General features: G+C 42.1%; 1 long non-coding RNA gene and 1 other non-coding gene across 2 annotated transcripts in view; one reads left to right on the top strand and one right to left on the bottom strand.

Moving 5' to 3' along the window:
- Window positions 1-15,766, top strand: part of LOC140830757 (uncharacterized) — a 99,745-nt gene that overhangs the window by 45,522 nt on the left and 38,457 nt on the right. The window lies entirely within an intron of this gene.
- LOC140815099 (small nucleolar RNA R71) lies at window positions 4,282-4,387 on the bottom strand. Its single transcript, XR_012114257.1, has one exon. It is a non-coding gene; the product is annotated as a small nucleolar RNA R71 (small nucleolar RNA).

The following is a 15,766-nucleotide window of genomic DNA, read 5'->3' as shown; positions in this document are numbered from 1 at the left end:
ATGATTTTTACTTTACGCCTTACGATACGATATTTCTACGTTACACGAAATTTTATGCTATATTTACTTGCTATTCAAGATATATGTATGTTGAGTTTTTAGACTCACTAGACTTGACTGTTGTAGGTACTGATGAAGTCGAGACCGAGGGCGGGGACCAGTGAGCTAGCTTGGGTCAGCAGTAGTAGGAACCCGAGGACCTCATGTTTCAGTTTATTCACTATTTTATGTTCAAACTCAGTTTTAATATGTAGAATCATTTTTAAGTTGTTGTTTTGAAACATAATATTTACTTCCGCTGTTATTTTAAGTTAAATACATTTATCAATTTATTTTATGTATGATCGATGTTATTTATTTAAAGAGAAAATTTTTAAATAATTCCGTAAATTTACAAATACGAAATACGGGCCTCTACAGTTGGTGTCAGAGCATGTGTTCTTGTAAAGGGTTATACTACTACTGACCTCGAGAAGCTCATGAAGTCACATCTTCGGTCTGTAAGCTTTACGTTTACGCATTTTGTTTAAAGCATGAAATATTTTAACAGCATGTTTTCATGAAATGTTTTATGTCAAGATTATGATTATGGAGCATTTATTTAAATTTAAGGAAATAATAGAATTATGCATGTTGGTTACGTGGGTTATATGTATGGAAGAGTATGCCTCCTAGACACATTTCTGAGCGCACGAGAGATTATGAGCATCGTCATGAGGACGGTGAGGATCATAGGCAAGAGAGGATTTACCACCACCCCCTCCACTGGACATGAACGCCCAGATGTTAGCCGGAATGACTCAGTTCTTCGCACAGTTTGCGGGGAACAATGCTGGGGTAGCCAGGCAGACGGGGCCTGAGGCTACCTATGAGCGGTTCATGAAGATGAGACCGAAGGATTTCTCAGGGATGACCGATACTATGATTGTCGAGGACTGGATTAAGTCCCTTGAGGTTATCTTCGAATTCATGGGGCTTGGAGATGAGGATAGGGTTCGTTATGCGACCTATCTGTTTGGAGGAGACGCTCGCTTGTGGTGGGAAGGAGATCTGTAGCCTTGAATTTGGCCAATCTGAGCCGGACGCGCTTTACAGAGGTATTCTACTCTAAATATTTTATGGACGAGGTGCGTTCCAGGTTGACCAGGGAGTTTATGGCCCTGAGGCAGGGAGAAATGACTGTTACGGAGTTTATCCGTAAGTTTGATAGGGATTGCCATTTTGTGCCCTGATTGCCAATGATGTTGGTGCCAGGTTGAGACATCTTCTGGATAGTCTACGGCTGATCTTGCGCCGTGATGTTAGGGTGGCTGGCCCTACTACCTATGACGTCGCTGTCTCCATAGCTCTAGCTGCAGAGCAGGATCAGAATGAAATCGAGAGAGACCGCCAGGACAAGCGACCAGTTCAAGTGCCGCACCGCCCTCCTCATCAGCAACATCAGAGTAAGAAGCCTTTCCACGGCCCACCCAGGAACAGAGGACAGCAGCAGCAGGGACGTGTAGTCCCGAGAGCCCCAGAGTATTCAGTATGTTCCAAGTGCTCACGCCGTCATACTGGGGTTTGTAGATATGGTTCGGAGAAGTGTTACAAGTGTGGTAGTCCTGACCACTTACTGAAAGAGTGCCCTCATATGAGTCTGCCTACCCAAGGCAGAGTTTTTGCCCTCCATGCAGCGGAGACGAACCCGGAGATGATGCTCTTGACAGGTATCTTAAAGCTTTAAGTTTATATTTGGTTTGGGTTGAGATTCTGAACTTAGAATTGGTAATAGGATTGCATGTTCTAATCAGTGTGGCTTTCAGAGCTTAGATTAGAAGAACTTTGACCTTCGCATGTCTATAAGTTTAGTTCCTGTAATTATTGGGTTCAGCTTGATGTTCCAACCTTTCAAGGAGAATTTTTATAGCTGGTTAAGCTACGAATGCCTTGATAGATTCAGGGGCTACTCATTCGATCATTTCGGAGATCTTTGTGAATTTCCTCAAGGTCAAGACCATCGGGCTAGACATAGCATATTCAGTAGTATAGCTTTCTGGAGAGGAGCTGGCAGCTACTAATGTGGTCTGAGACATAGACCTCGAACTTCATGGTATCTTGTCTATGAGGATCTGATCGTACTGTCGATGCCTGATATGTGTGATTTTTACGTGTTTTATTGCATTAATTTGTGTGTGTTTGCATTGTGCATGCGTACATTTCGTTTACATTTTGTTCATTTTAGAGTAAACATTTCGTGTCTCACTTGGATGTGACGAAATTGCAGGAAAAATGACCGGAAAAACAAAAATCAGAGCCAAGTGCTAAGTCATGGAAATAAGGTGCAGAAGAGTTGGCGCTCGGGCGGTGAAATTGTACCGCTCGAGCGCGAGAGGTTAAAGGCCAAAGAGAATTCCAGAGAGGTCGGCGCTCGAGCGGTTGTTTTCTACCGCTCGAGCGCGAACCAGGGGCCGAGAAGAGAAAAGTTACAGAAGAATTGGCGCTCGAGCGGTAATTCCCTACCGCCCGAGCGCGAGAAGCCGCATACCCCAAGTGTTTTACAGAGAGTGTGGCGCTCGAGCAAAAATTCTTTACCGCCCGAGCGCCACCTAATTTTGGCAAGATTTCTTGTCCGATATTTTACCTTATTTTGGAGAGGGGAAGATATGGAAAGGAAGGAGGCACGAATTGGGAGAGGATTGAGACTTCATTGAAAAGACGGCTCGGAGCTTGGGAGAGACTTTTGCACTTGGATTCAAGATTCGAGGATTTCCGGACACCGTTCTTCGCGTTTTTCGACAAATCTCATATTTCTAATTTAGTTTTCATCTTTTAATCATTGTTTTGCTTAGTTTAATTATGAATTCTAGCAGTTAACTCTTTAATATTTGTTGGGATTTAAGGGGATCCTACCCCAAACTTTGATATAATTAATTTGCATCTCGATTTCTGATTCGTTCTTGATTATACTATTGTTTTCTTCGGGTTTTTAGATCGTAGCTAACTTTAACCACGTTTTTATATTGCGAGTGAGTTCGAGAGAATAACTTGTGATAGGAATGAGTAGTATAATCCGTGGATCTACAATTTACATAGACATATGAAATTGGATACGCGCCGATAATCATAGTCCTTAGGGTCGAAAACTAGGGGATTTCATATATCGAAATGCGATTCACTCTTGATAAATAATTAAAGACATTTAATTACTTCATTGAGTAGAATTAGTTTGACATAACTCGAGAGTGTGTGTTCAATTGAATAGGAAATCATGTCGGAAGCATATGTTCATTATCGAATAAATTAATTAATTAACGAGGGGTAGGTGAACCGATATTCCCAACAAATCCATTTCTTATTGAATTTTATTCAACCATTTTGGATACTATCTCTTATTATTAATTTAGTTTTGAATCCTTTATTATCTGTTTAATTATTAAAGAATAGTAGTGTTAAAACAATCAAATCAATTTTCGTTGCTAAATGTTCAATAACTGAAAATAATAATTGTTAAATACAGTCTCCAGTAGAACGATACTCGTACTCACGTACATTATACTATTACTTGACATCGTGCACTTGCGATTAATTTTGAGCATAAAATCATATTTTTTATTGAGGATTCAATAGTGCAAGTTTTGCACGATCAAGTTTTTGGCGCCGTTGCTGGGGATTGTTAATCTACAATTTTATTTTTAGTTATTTTATTTAGCATTATTTTATTTTTCTTGAGCTAAAACTCCATATTTTATTCCAGATATCTTGTCTAGTGCATGCCAAAGTCACTTGACGTGGAGCTTGAATTCGATCCTGAAATTGAAAGAACTTTCCGCAGGAGAAAACAACAACAGAGACTTAAAGAACTGATGGAGAGACACGAGCAAGAACGTGAGGAGGAACATCGTGAAAATAGACAAATTGAGATGCCACGTCGCATACCGATGCTAGAGTATGCCCAGCCTTCTTTGGAGGGTGCACGCCCTAGCGTTGTGAGGCCTATCGTGCGGGCAAATCACTTTGAAATCAAGCCAGCTATAATCCAGATGATTCAGAACACAGTCCAATTTGGAGGAACTGCAGTGGATGACCCAAACACGCACATCGCGGATTTTCTTGAAATTTGCGATACTTTTAAATTCAATGGAGTTTCTGATGATGCTGTTAGATTGCGGTTGTTTCCTTTCTCTTTGCGTGATAAAGCTAAAGCATGGTTAAATTGTTTGCTTGTAGGTTCGATCACTACATGGGAAGACATCGCGAAAGCATTTCTCATTAAATACTTTCCTCCATCAAAGACCATGAAGCTGCGGGCAGACATTACCACATTTGCTCAATTCGATCAGGAGTCTTTATATGAGGCATGGGAACGCTTTAAAGATCTACTACGAAGATGCCCACATCACGAATTACCACTTGGGTTAGTCGTTCAAACATTTTATTATGGTTTGCTTACTCCTAACCGCACTATGATAGATGCTGCTGCGTGTGAGAACTTATTGAGAAAAACTGCGGAAGAAGGATATGAGTTGTTGGAGGAAATGGCTGCGAGCAGTTATCATCCTCAATTTGAAAGGAACAACCCGTGGAAAAGAGCAAGAGTTCACCAGGTAACTGACCTTTCTGCTATTACTGCACAACTTGATGTTTTGAACAGGAAACTAGACAGCTTGAATGTGGGTGGCACGGCTATGCATCTTCAAGAGATATTTTGTGAAAAGTGTGGAGGAGAACACTATGTGAAGGACTGTCAAGATGAAAATCCATTTTATGTGCAAGAAAGGGCACCAATAAATCAAGTAGGGGTCCAAAACCGCCCAAGGAATGACCCTTATTCGAACACATACAATCCGGGGTGGAGGCAACACCCAAACTTATCATGGGGTGGTCAAAACAGCCAGAATAGACCACAAGGAGGACAATCATATGGGAAACAAACCGATGTACAGATCTGATCCTCCTAGAGAAAAGAAGTCCAATTTGGAGCAGATGAAGTCTAAGTATATTTCATCCACTGAAACTAGACTTCAAAATCAGGATGCATCGATAAAGGGGCTTGAAAATCAGATTGGTCAGTTAGCGAAGATGATAGCAAGTAGAGAGCCAGGCACCTTGCCAAGTAACACCGAGACTAATCCAAAAGAGCAAGTGAAGGCCATTGAGTTGAAGAGTGGGAAAGTTTTGGAGTCAAGAGAGAAAGAGAAAACTCAAACATTGGATGAGCCGACTGTGACATCTAAAGGTAAGTCTTCTAACTCTACACTAGCACCCACTGCACAACCTAAAATTGTTATTCCTCCACCTTTCCCTGCAGCATTGAAAAAAGCAAAACTAGATGCACAATTCGGTAAGTTTCTTGAGGTATTTAAAAAATTGCATATCAATATTCCCTTCGCCGATGCTTTAATGCAAATGCCTAGTTATGCAAAATTTTTTAAGGATATATTGGCCAATAAGAGGAAGTCCCACCGAAACTAAAAGACCCAGGGAGTTTCTTTATTCCTTGCATGATTGGTGATGTAGTTTTTCACAAAGCTTTGTGTGATCTTGGTGCAAATATTAATCTTATACATTTGTCTGTGTTCAGGAAACTTGGGTTGGGGGAACCTAAGCCAACGAGGATGTCTTTACAGCTGGCAGACAGATCTGTCAAGTATCCGCGGGGAGTTATTGAGGATGTGCTAGTGAAAGTAGATAAGTTTATTTTTCCTGCTGATTTCGTGGTGCTAGACATGGAGGAGGATATGGAGATGCCTTTGATTTTGGGGAGACCATTCCTTGCGACTGGCAATGCCCTGATTGATGTTCAAGAGGGGAAGTTGAGATTGAGAGTGGGGGAGGAAGAGATTACTTTTGATGTTTTTAAGGCACTTAAGCACACTTTGCATTCTGATAGTTGTTTTAGAATTGATGCTTTTGATCCCCTTGTGTCTAACTATGTGCAGGATGCTCTTAGGGATCTTTTGGAGGCCACTATCACTACTGAATTGGGAGAAGAGGAATTGGACGAAGAAAAAGCTGAAATAGTGGCATACTTTAATGCCAACCATCCATGGAGAAAGCCAATGAGGATGAGGTTAGAGGATTTGGGAAAAAGACTTGATCCCACAGAAGTCAAGTCTGGAGGAGCCCCCGACACTCGAGCTCAAACCACTGCCTCCACACCTAAAGTACGTATACCTAGGTGAGCACAACACTTTACCGGTCATTATTTTTGTTGCTTTGACAGATGTGATGGAGGACAAACTGTTGAAAGTCTTGAAAGCGCACAAGAGTGCTTTTGCGTGGAAGGTGGCGGATATCAAAGGAATCAATCCATCAGTCTGCATGCACAAGATCTTGATGGAAGATGAGTACTCACCTCTTGTGCAACCTCAAAGAAGATTAAATCCAAAGATGCAAGAGGTAGTAAAAGCAAGGACTATCAAACTCCTTGATGCAGGTATTATCTATCATATATATGATAGTTCATGGGTAAGTCCTGTTCAGTGTGTGCCGAAAAAAGGTGGGATTACTATGATCACAAATGAACAAGATGAGTTAATACCCACTAGGACAATTACGGGATGGCGTGTGTGCATTGATTATAGAAAATTAAATGATGCTACCCGTAAAGATCACTTTCCACTGTCCTTCATTGATCAAATGCTTGAGAGGTTAGCGGGGTCATGAGTTTTATTGTTTTTTGGATGGGTATTCAGGGTATAAACAAATTATGATTGCGCCTGAGGACCAAGAGAAAACCACTTTCACTTGTCCTTATGGCACCTTTGCTTATAGACGGATGCCTTTTGGTTTGTGTAATGCCCCTGCCACGTTTCAACTATGCATGACCGCTATATTTCATGATATAAACCTTTCTTGAGATTTTTATGGATGACTTCTCGCTTTTTGGCTTTTCTTTTGATGACTGTTTGAAAAATTTGAAGGTGGTTTTGATGAGATGTGAGGAGAAGAATTTGGTGCTGAATTGGGAAAAATGCCATTTCATGGTACAAGAAGGAATAGTATTGGGGCATAAGATATCAGGGAATAGAATGGAGGTGGATAAGGCGAAAGTTGAAGTTATCAAGAACTTACCACCTCCGGCATCCATAAAAAGAGTTAGAAGTTTTCTAGGCCACGCCGGTTTTTATCGGCGTTTTATCAAAGATTTTTCTAAAATTGACAAACCTCTATCTTCCTTACTTATGAAAGATGTACCCTTTGATTTTAATTCCGACTGTTTACAAGCATACGAAAACTTGAAGGAGCGCTTGGTGACGGCTCCTGTCTTGGTGGCACCAGATTGGGATCTACCCTTCGAGGTCATGTGCGATGCCAGTGATACTGCGGTGGGAGCTGTACTTGGACAGCGGAAAAACAAGGTATTTCACACAATCTATTACGCAAGTAAGACCTTAGATTAGGCTCAACTAAATTATGCGACGACTGAAAAGGAACTACTTGCAGTAGTATTTGCTCTCGATAAATTTCACTCACATCTTGTTTTATCGAAAGTCATTGTTTACACCGATCACTCGGCACTGAAATATTTAATTGCTAAAAAAGATGCAAAGCCACGCTTACTTCGATGGATTTTATTGTTGCAAGAGTTCGATTTGGAAATAAAAGATAAGAAAGGTGTTGAGAATGTGGTGGCGGATCATTTGTCTAGACTAGAGCTTATTATAATGACTGTGTAGACCAGGCTATTAATGATTGGTTTCCTGACGAGCAACTGTTTGAGATGAAACTTTGTCTTTCGTATGCAAATTTCGCTAACTTTCTCGTCACAGGCACACCACCACCAAATCTATCATTTCACCAACGAAAGAAATTCTTCTCTGACGTGAAATATTATTTTTGGGAGGAACCGTTTTTGTTTAAGATTTGTGCAGATTCTATGATAAGAAGGTGTGTTGCAGAGGAGGAGTTCGATCAAATTCTCAATCACTGTCATGACCGTGAGGTAGGTGGTCATTTTGGACCAACGAGGACGGCATCTAAGGTACTTGAATGTGTCTTTTTTTATTGGCCAACCCTTTTTAAAGATGCTCGCTCTTATGTGCTAGCATGTGATAAATGCCAACGGACAGGTAACATCTCTAACCGTCATGAAATGCCCTTGAATAATATCATTGAGTGTGAGGTTTTTGATATGCGGGAGATAGACTTCATGGGACCGTTTCCCAGTTCATTCACGAAAAGTATATTTTGGTGGCGGTTGATTACGTGTCTAAGTGGGTAAAGGCAGAAGCATATGCCACTAATGATGCTCAGGTGGTTTTAAAATTTTTGAAGAAAAATATTTTTAACAGATTTGGAACACCGCGAGCAATCATTAGTGATGGTGGCACCCATTTTGCAATAAATTATTTAAAAAATCTTGAGCAAATATGGTGTCACACACAAAATCTCTACCCCATATCACCCCCAAACGAGTGGTCAAGTGGAAGTGTCGAACCGAGAGATAAAGCGAATTTTGGAGAAAGTTGTAGGTGTCAGTAGGAAAGATTGGTCGGTGAGGTTAGATGATGCTCTTTGGGCATATAGGACTACTTTCAAAACACCTATAGGCACAACACCGTACAGGTTATTGTTTGGTAAAGCATGTCACTTACCTGTAGAGTTAGAGCATCGGGCATATTGGGCAACAAAAGCACTAAACTTTAAATTTACTGATGCAGGTGAACGACGTTTGCTTCAACTAGATCGGTTGGAAGAATTCCGAAATCTAGCATATGATCTCGCGCTGTCCTACAAAGAAAAGACAAAGAGGGCTCATGACAGGCGAATCATCGAAATGGAATTCCAAGAAGGCGAAAATGTCCTGCTCTATAACTCCCGGTTGAGATTGTTTCCAGGAAAACTGAAGTCGCGATGGTCCGGTCCATTCGTGATTTCGAAAGTATACCCATCAGGAGCTGTAGAATTGAAAGATGGAAAGGATGGGACATTTACGGTCAATGTCCAGCGACTGAAGCGCTACATGGGTGGCACAATGGAGCCGCAACTTGGAATCATCCGGTTCCAAGACAATCCGAACTGAGACTGACCGACATTCATGCTCTCGACTATAAATTGAGAACTACCTCTCTTTCCCTCATTTTGCATTTAAGTCGAAATTTTTATGTCAGTTATTTTTATTTATTTATTATTAATTATTGTTCACCAAAAAAAAAATTATTAAACGATTTTGGGCAGAGAGCTCGACGCTCGAGCGGTAATTATTTATCGCCCTAGCGCGAACACTTACCTCGGGATGAAAATTCCAGATAGGCTGGCGCTCGAGCGGTAGTTTTCTACCGCTCGAGCGCGAATGCAATTAAAACCCGAGTTCCCCTTTCCCCTTTTCATTCTGCGCGAAACCCCCCCCCCCCCCTCAAATCCCTAACTCTCTCTCACTCTCTTCTTCGATTTTCTTGTGCAGGTTGTCAATTCCTCCTCCAATCCTCGGCAAGGTGGAACAATCTTCCTAGTCAACCAAGAATCTTCATCAATCCGATCACCATCTCCATCTTCAACCACCATGGCTCCCAAGAAACAAAGAGGTAACCCCGGTTCATCTTCTTCCACTTCCTCCTCAGTTGATAGAACACGCTTCGTGAGTGCGGAGGCTCGGGCTAGATACGACCATGCTAAAATTCACATAAACCCCATTCCCGAAAGGGGATTTCGTCGCCCATTTGAGGATAGGTATTTAGAACCCATTGTGAACTTGGATCGAATTGGATGGGGAAAATTTAGTGAGCAACCTCAAGCGGCAGTGGTGTCGGTAGTCAGGGAATTCTATGTGAATTCTTGTGAGCGAACTGATGGTAGGGCGTTTGTTAGAGGCAAGCTTGTGCCGTTTGATTCAGCTACGATTAACGCCCTCTTAGAAACAGCGGAGGTTGACGACTCCAACTTCCAGGCGTTGGTGGCTGATCCCAACTACACTTTGATTATCGAGACTCTATGCTATCCGGGTGCGATGTGGAAACCGTTGGGCGGACCGCCAAGCTGTTTTGACGAGAAATACTTGAAAACTGAAGCGGCCATGTGGTATTTGTTTGTGGCCCGAAGGATGATGTCGGTCTCGCATAAGAGCGAGGTGCAAAAGGAACGAGCGGTGCTACTTTTTGCTTTGACCCAAGGCTACGACATAAATGTGGGAAGACTTATAGCGTCTCAGATCATGTTGAGTGTTCATAACAGCCACATCGGGCTTTCTTTCCGACGATCATATCCGAACTGTGTGCACGGGCTGGGGTACAATTCCGGGACGACGAGGAATGGCTTCAACCGATGAAGCCAATTTGTCAGGAGGATGAACAACGAAAAATGTCAAAACGATGGGTGGACTTCCCCGCTCAGGAGGAGGAAGCCGGTGGATCCAGCGCTGCTGTCTCTCGTTGCCCACAGCCCCGCAGACGCACTCAGACCGACAAAATGGACGAGATTCTTGCCTACATGGCTCATCAACAGCAGGTCAACATCAATTTTCAGTCACAATTCACTCATTTAGACTCCATGATGCGAACCTTGCTCATCCACGGGGGCATGGACCCGGGAGCAATACCACCACAACCGCCGTTCATTCCTCCCTACCAATTTCAGTACGACTAACTTCATCAGGGGGATGCGGCAGGAGTGCCACCGCCGGAGCACAACGACGAGGAGCCTTGATCAGGGGAGTTCACTGTTTCCCCTTCCTTGCACTTTTCTTTCTTTACCGCTTTCTGTTTTCTTTCTTATCGTTGTTTCAGTCTAGCATGTTTTTAGCTTTCATGTTTAGGAGTCTGCATTTGTGTTTGCATTTCTGTGTCTTGAGTCTTTTGTGCAATTGGGACATTGCACACTTTTAGTATGAGGGGGGTCGTTGTACGTATTCTTATTTGTTTGCATTCGTATTTGTCTTGCATGAGTGTCAGTGATGGTGAAACTAGTAAATTGGTAGCCAATGATGATTGTGAGATAAATGAACTGCATGTTGTTTAGCCTTATCCCTCGTTATGAATACCTCGGTTTTGTAAGTTTTCATATGCACATAAAAGTGGGTTTTGGTGGTGGTGTGAATGACAGTCGAGTTTAAAATATCTGTGGGAGAAACTGAGAGAAACATGATATACGAGTTGCACTTGAATGAATTTTGGTTGATAGGAGTGACCAACCGGTAGCATTAACTCGAGTAGATAATCAAAGAGTACCTCAAATCCTCTTGTTCCCAATCGTGCATAGAACCTAAAAATCCATCCCTAGGCCATCTGAAAGCAAACACCTTATATTCAGAACCTAGGAAGTACACATGAGAAAATTATGCACTAAAAAAGGAGAAAGAAAAAAAATTATAAATAAATAAATAAAAAGGGGATGTAAGGTGTGGGGGAGCCAAAAAAGGGATGAAATCCTATCCCGAGGCTAAAAAGATGGAGATGTAAGGCGTTGAGGAATATCAGAAAAAATTCTGACAAGTGCATAATGAAAATGATCAGTGTACTCCCCATCTTTTTGAGCCATTTAAAAACTCATGGATATTGACTCCCAAATTCCTGTTGTACACCCAGATTACTTTGCCGTTTTTTGTTTACTTGTTGGTCACAAATAGAAACAGAACTCAGGATAAAGTAACTTGCATAGAACTGTCGATTTGGTGACTCGCATGATTCGCGAACAAAACTGTCTGAAGCACAAGCTAGTGAAACCCACAGCACACACACACGACCACACTTTCTGGTCAAATCAAAATGATATAAGGTGCTCGAAAAGGGGTATTTATGAATGTTGGGATGTGACTAATTGGATGTGGTTCAAACACCCGCTGAGGCAGGAGATACCGGTTCGCTACTTCACCATCATTTTAGCTGTTTAAACACCCTCCCTTTTGTGTTTGTTTCGTGTTTTGATTGTGGTCTATAACCTATTTTGCTTGAGGGCAAGCAAAAGGTTAGTATGAGGGGGTTGATATGTGTGATTTTTACGTGTTTTATTGCATTAATTTGTGTGTGTTTGCATTGTGCATGCGTACATTTCGTTTACATTTTGTTCATTTTAGAGTAAACATTTGCATGTGATCGTGTCTCACTTGGATGTGACGAAATTGCAGGAAAAATGACCGGAAAAACAAAAATCAGAGCCAAGTGCTAAGTCAAGGAAATAAGGTGCAGAAGAGTTGGCGCTCGAGCGGTGAAATTGTACCGCTCCAGCGCGAGAGGTTAAAGGCCAAGGAGAATTCCAGAGAGGTCGGCGCTCGAGCGGTTGCTTTCTACCGCTCGAGCGCGACCCAGGAGCCGAGAAGAGAAAAGTTACAGAAGAATTGGCGCTCGAGCGGTAATTCCCTACCGCCCGAGCGCGAGAAGCCGCATACCCCAAGTGTTTTACAGAGAGCGTGGTGCTCGAGCGGAAATTCTTTGCCGCCCGAGCGCCACCTAATTTTGGCAAGATTTCTTGTCCGATCTTTTACCTTATTTTGGAGAGGGGAAGATATGGAAAGGAAGGAGGCACGAATTGGGAGAGGATTGAGACTTCATTGAAAAGACGGCTCGGAGCTTGGGAGAGACTTTTGCGCTTGGATTGAAGATTCGAAGATTTCCGGGCACCGTTCTTCGCGTTTTTCGACAAATCTCGTATTTCTAATTTAGCTTTCATCTTTTAAACATTGTTTTGCTTAGTTTAATTATGAATTCTAGCAGCTAACTCTTTAATATTTTTTGGGATTTAAGGGGATCCTACCCCAAACTTTGATATAATTAATTTGCATCGCGATTTTGATTTGTTCTTGATTATACTATTGTTTTCTTCGTGTTGTTAGAGCGTAGCTAACTTTAACCACGTTTTTATATAGCGAGTGAGTTCGAGAGAATAACTTGTGATAGGAACGAGTAGTATAATCCGTGGATCTACAATTTACAAAGACATATGAAATTGGATACGCGCCAATAGTCATAGTCCTTAGGGTCGAAAACTAGGGGATTTCATAGATCGAAATGTGATTCACTCTTGATAAATAATTAAAGACATTTAATTACTTCATTGAGTAGAATTAGTTTGGCATAACTCGAGAGTGTGTGTTCAATTGAATAGGAAATCATGTCGGAAGCATATGATCATTATCGAATAAATTAATTAATTAACGAGGGGTAGGTGAACCGATATTCCCAACAAATCTATTTCTTATTGAATTTTATTCAACCATTTTGGATACTATCTCTGATTATTAATTTAGTTTTGAATCCTTTATTATCTATTTAATTATTTAAGAACAGTAGTGTTAAAACATTCAGATCAATTTTCGTTGCTAAATGTTCAATAACTGAAAATAATAATTGTTAAATACAGTCTCCAGTGGAACGATACTCGTACTCACGTACACTATACTATTACTTGACATCGTGCACTTGCAATTAATTTTGAGCATACAAAATCATATTTTTATTGAGCATTCCATAGTGCAAGTTTTGCTCGATGAATGCCAGAATTTGATATCATTCTAGGTATGAACTGGCTATTAAGGAACAGAGTTTTGATTGACTTCTAGAGGAGATCTGTTCTAGTCCGACCGCTTGGGAGAGAGCAGTTCTTATTCGAACCAGACAGGTACTTTCATTTACCGTGTATAATACCTTGTGTCCAAGCTAGGAAGCTTATGCATAGAGGGTTTCGAGCGTTTTTAGCGACTTTTGTGTCTGTTCCCAAAGCACCCAGTCAGTCAGCCTCAGATGTATCGATTGTTAGGGATTTTCTAGACGTGTTTCCTGATGACGTCTCTGGTATGCCCCCTGTGCGGGAAGTGGAGTTTTCTATTGAGCTTATGCCAGGTACCACACCGATCTCAAAAGCACAGTACCGATTAGCACCGACAGAGATGGCAGAACTCAAGAAGCAGATTCAGGAACTTCTTGACAAGGAGTTCATTCGCCCGAGTTTTTCACCATGGGGCGCACCAGTCTTATTTGTGAAGAAGAAGGCTGGTTCGATGAGGCTCTGCATTGATTACCGGGAATTGAACAGGGTTACAGTGAAGAAAAATACCCACTCCCGAGGATTGAAGATTTATTTGACCAGTTGCAGGGAGCTTCAGTATTCTCAAAGATTGATCTGCATTCTGGTTATCACCAGTTGAGGGTGAAAGATGCCGATGTTCTCAAGACTGCTTTTAGGACTGGTTATGGCCACTTCGAGTACCTTGTGATGCATTTCGGTTTGACCAAAGCGCCAGCGATCTTCATGGATATCATGAATCGCGTATTTCAGCCGTATCTTGATTAGTTCGTGATAGTATTCATTGACTACATTCTCGTCTACTCAAAGAATCATGAGGAGCACAACAGACATCTGACCGCAGTTTTGCAGACCTTACAGAAGCACAAGCTATTCGCAAATTTCAGTAAATAAGAGTTCTGGTTAGAGAAGGTGGCATTCTTAGGCCACATCGTTTCTAGCAGCGGTATCGAGGTAGACCCAGCGAAATTTGCAGCAGTCGGAGATTGGGTTGTGCCGCAGAATGCATCAAAGATCCGTAGTTTCCTTGGGCTAGCAGGATATTATCGGAAGTTTATTCAGAGATTCTCTTCTATTGCAGTTCCACTCACGTCGTTGGCAAAGAAGAATGCGAAATTTGTGTGGGGCGATGAGTGTCAGAAGAGCTTAGATACTTTGAAGCAAGCTCTTATCTCAGCACCAGTACTGACCATGCCGTTAGGGCCCGGATACTTTGTGTTGTATATCGATGCTTCGAAGCTCGGTTTAGGCGCAGTGTTGATGCAGCATGGGAAGGTGATAGCGTATGCTTCTCGCCAGTTAAAAATCCATGAGAAGAATTACCCTACCCACGATCTAGAGTTGGCAGCTGTAGTTTTTGCCTTGAAGATTTGGAGGCATTATTTTTACGGAGAAAAGTGCCAGATCTTTACCAACCATAAGAGCCTCAAGTACTTCTTTACGCAGAACGAGCTGAATATGCGTCAGAGACGTTGGTTGGAGCTAGTGAAGGACTATGACTGTGACATTAGCTACCACCCGGGCAAAGCTAATGTAGTTGCGGATGCACTGAGCAGGAAAGTTGCAATGATGGCTCATTTGGTGATTTCGAGACCTCTTCAGTTTGAGATGCAGATGTTTGATTTAGAGACATATCCTCGAGGTAGAGTTCCCCGTCTATCTACTTTGACGATTCAGTCTTCTCTTCTAGACTGTATTTCCAGTGGACAGTCTGCAGATGAGCAGTGGGCGAAGTGGAGGCAGAGAGATGAGGACAAGGGCAGTATTTTGTATACAGCTAGCGACGGCATTTGAGATATCGAGACAGAATGTGGGTTCCTAGCAGTGGTTCTATTCGAGCAGATATTTTATCCGAGGCCCACATGTCGACGTACTCTATTCATCCTGGGAGTACGAAGATGTACAAAGATCTGCAGTTGTTGTATTGGTGGCCCAGGATGAAGAAAGATATCAGACGTTTCATATCCGAGTGTTCGACGTGTCAGCTAGTGAAAGCGGAGCATCAGAGACCAGCAGGCTTGCTCAAGCCTCTTCCTATTCCCAAGTGAAAGTGGGAGAATATTACCATGGACTTCGTGGTAGGCTTGCCGAAGTCAGCCCGAGGTACAAATGCTATCTGGGTGACTGTTGATCGTCTTACCAAATCCCCGCACTTTTTGCCATTAAGACGACTTTCACCATGATTCAGTATGCCGAGTTGTATATCCGAGAGATAGTCAGACTTCATGGTATTCATGTTTCTATAGTGTCTGACCGAGATCCTAGATTCACTTCCTCCTTTTGAAAGAGTTTGCATTCAGTCGTGGGTACAAACTTGCTGTTTAGCACA

Source organism: Primulina eburnea, chromosome 1 (assembly GCF_022965805.1).
Source record: "Primulina eburnea isolate SZY01 chromosome 1, ASM2296580v1, whole genome shotgun sequence".
NCBI classification, from domain to species: Eukaryota; Viridiplantae; Streptophyta; class Magnoliopsida; order Lamiales; family Gesneriaceae; genus Primulina; species Primulina eburnea.
This window is presented reverse-complemented; position numbering and strand designations above follow the sequence as displayed.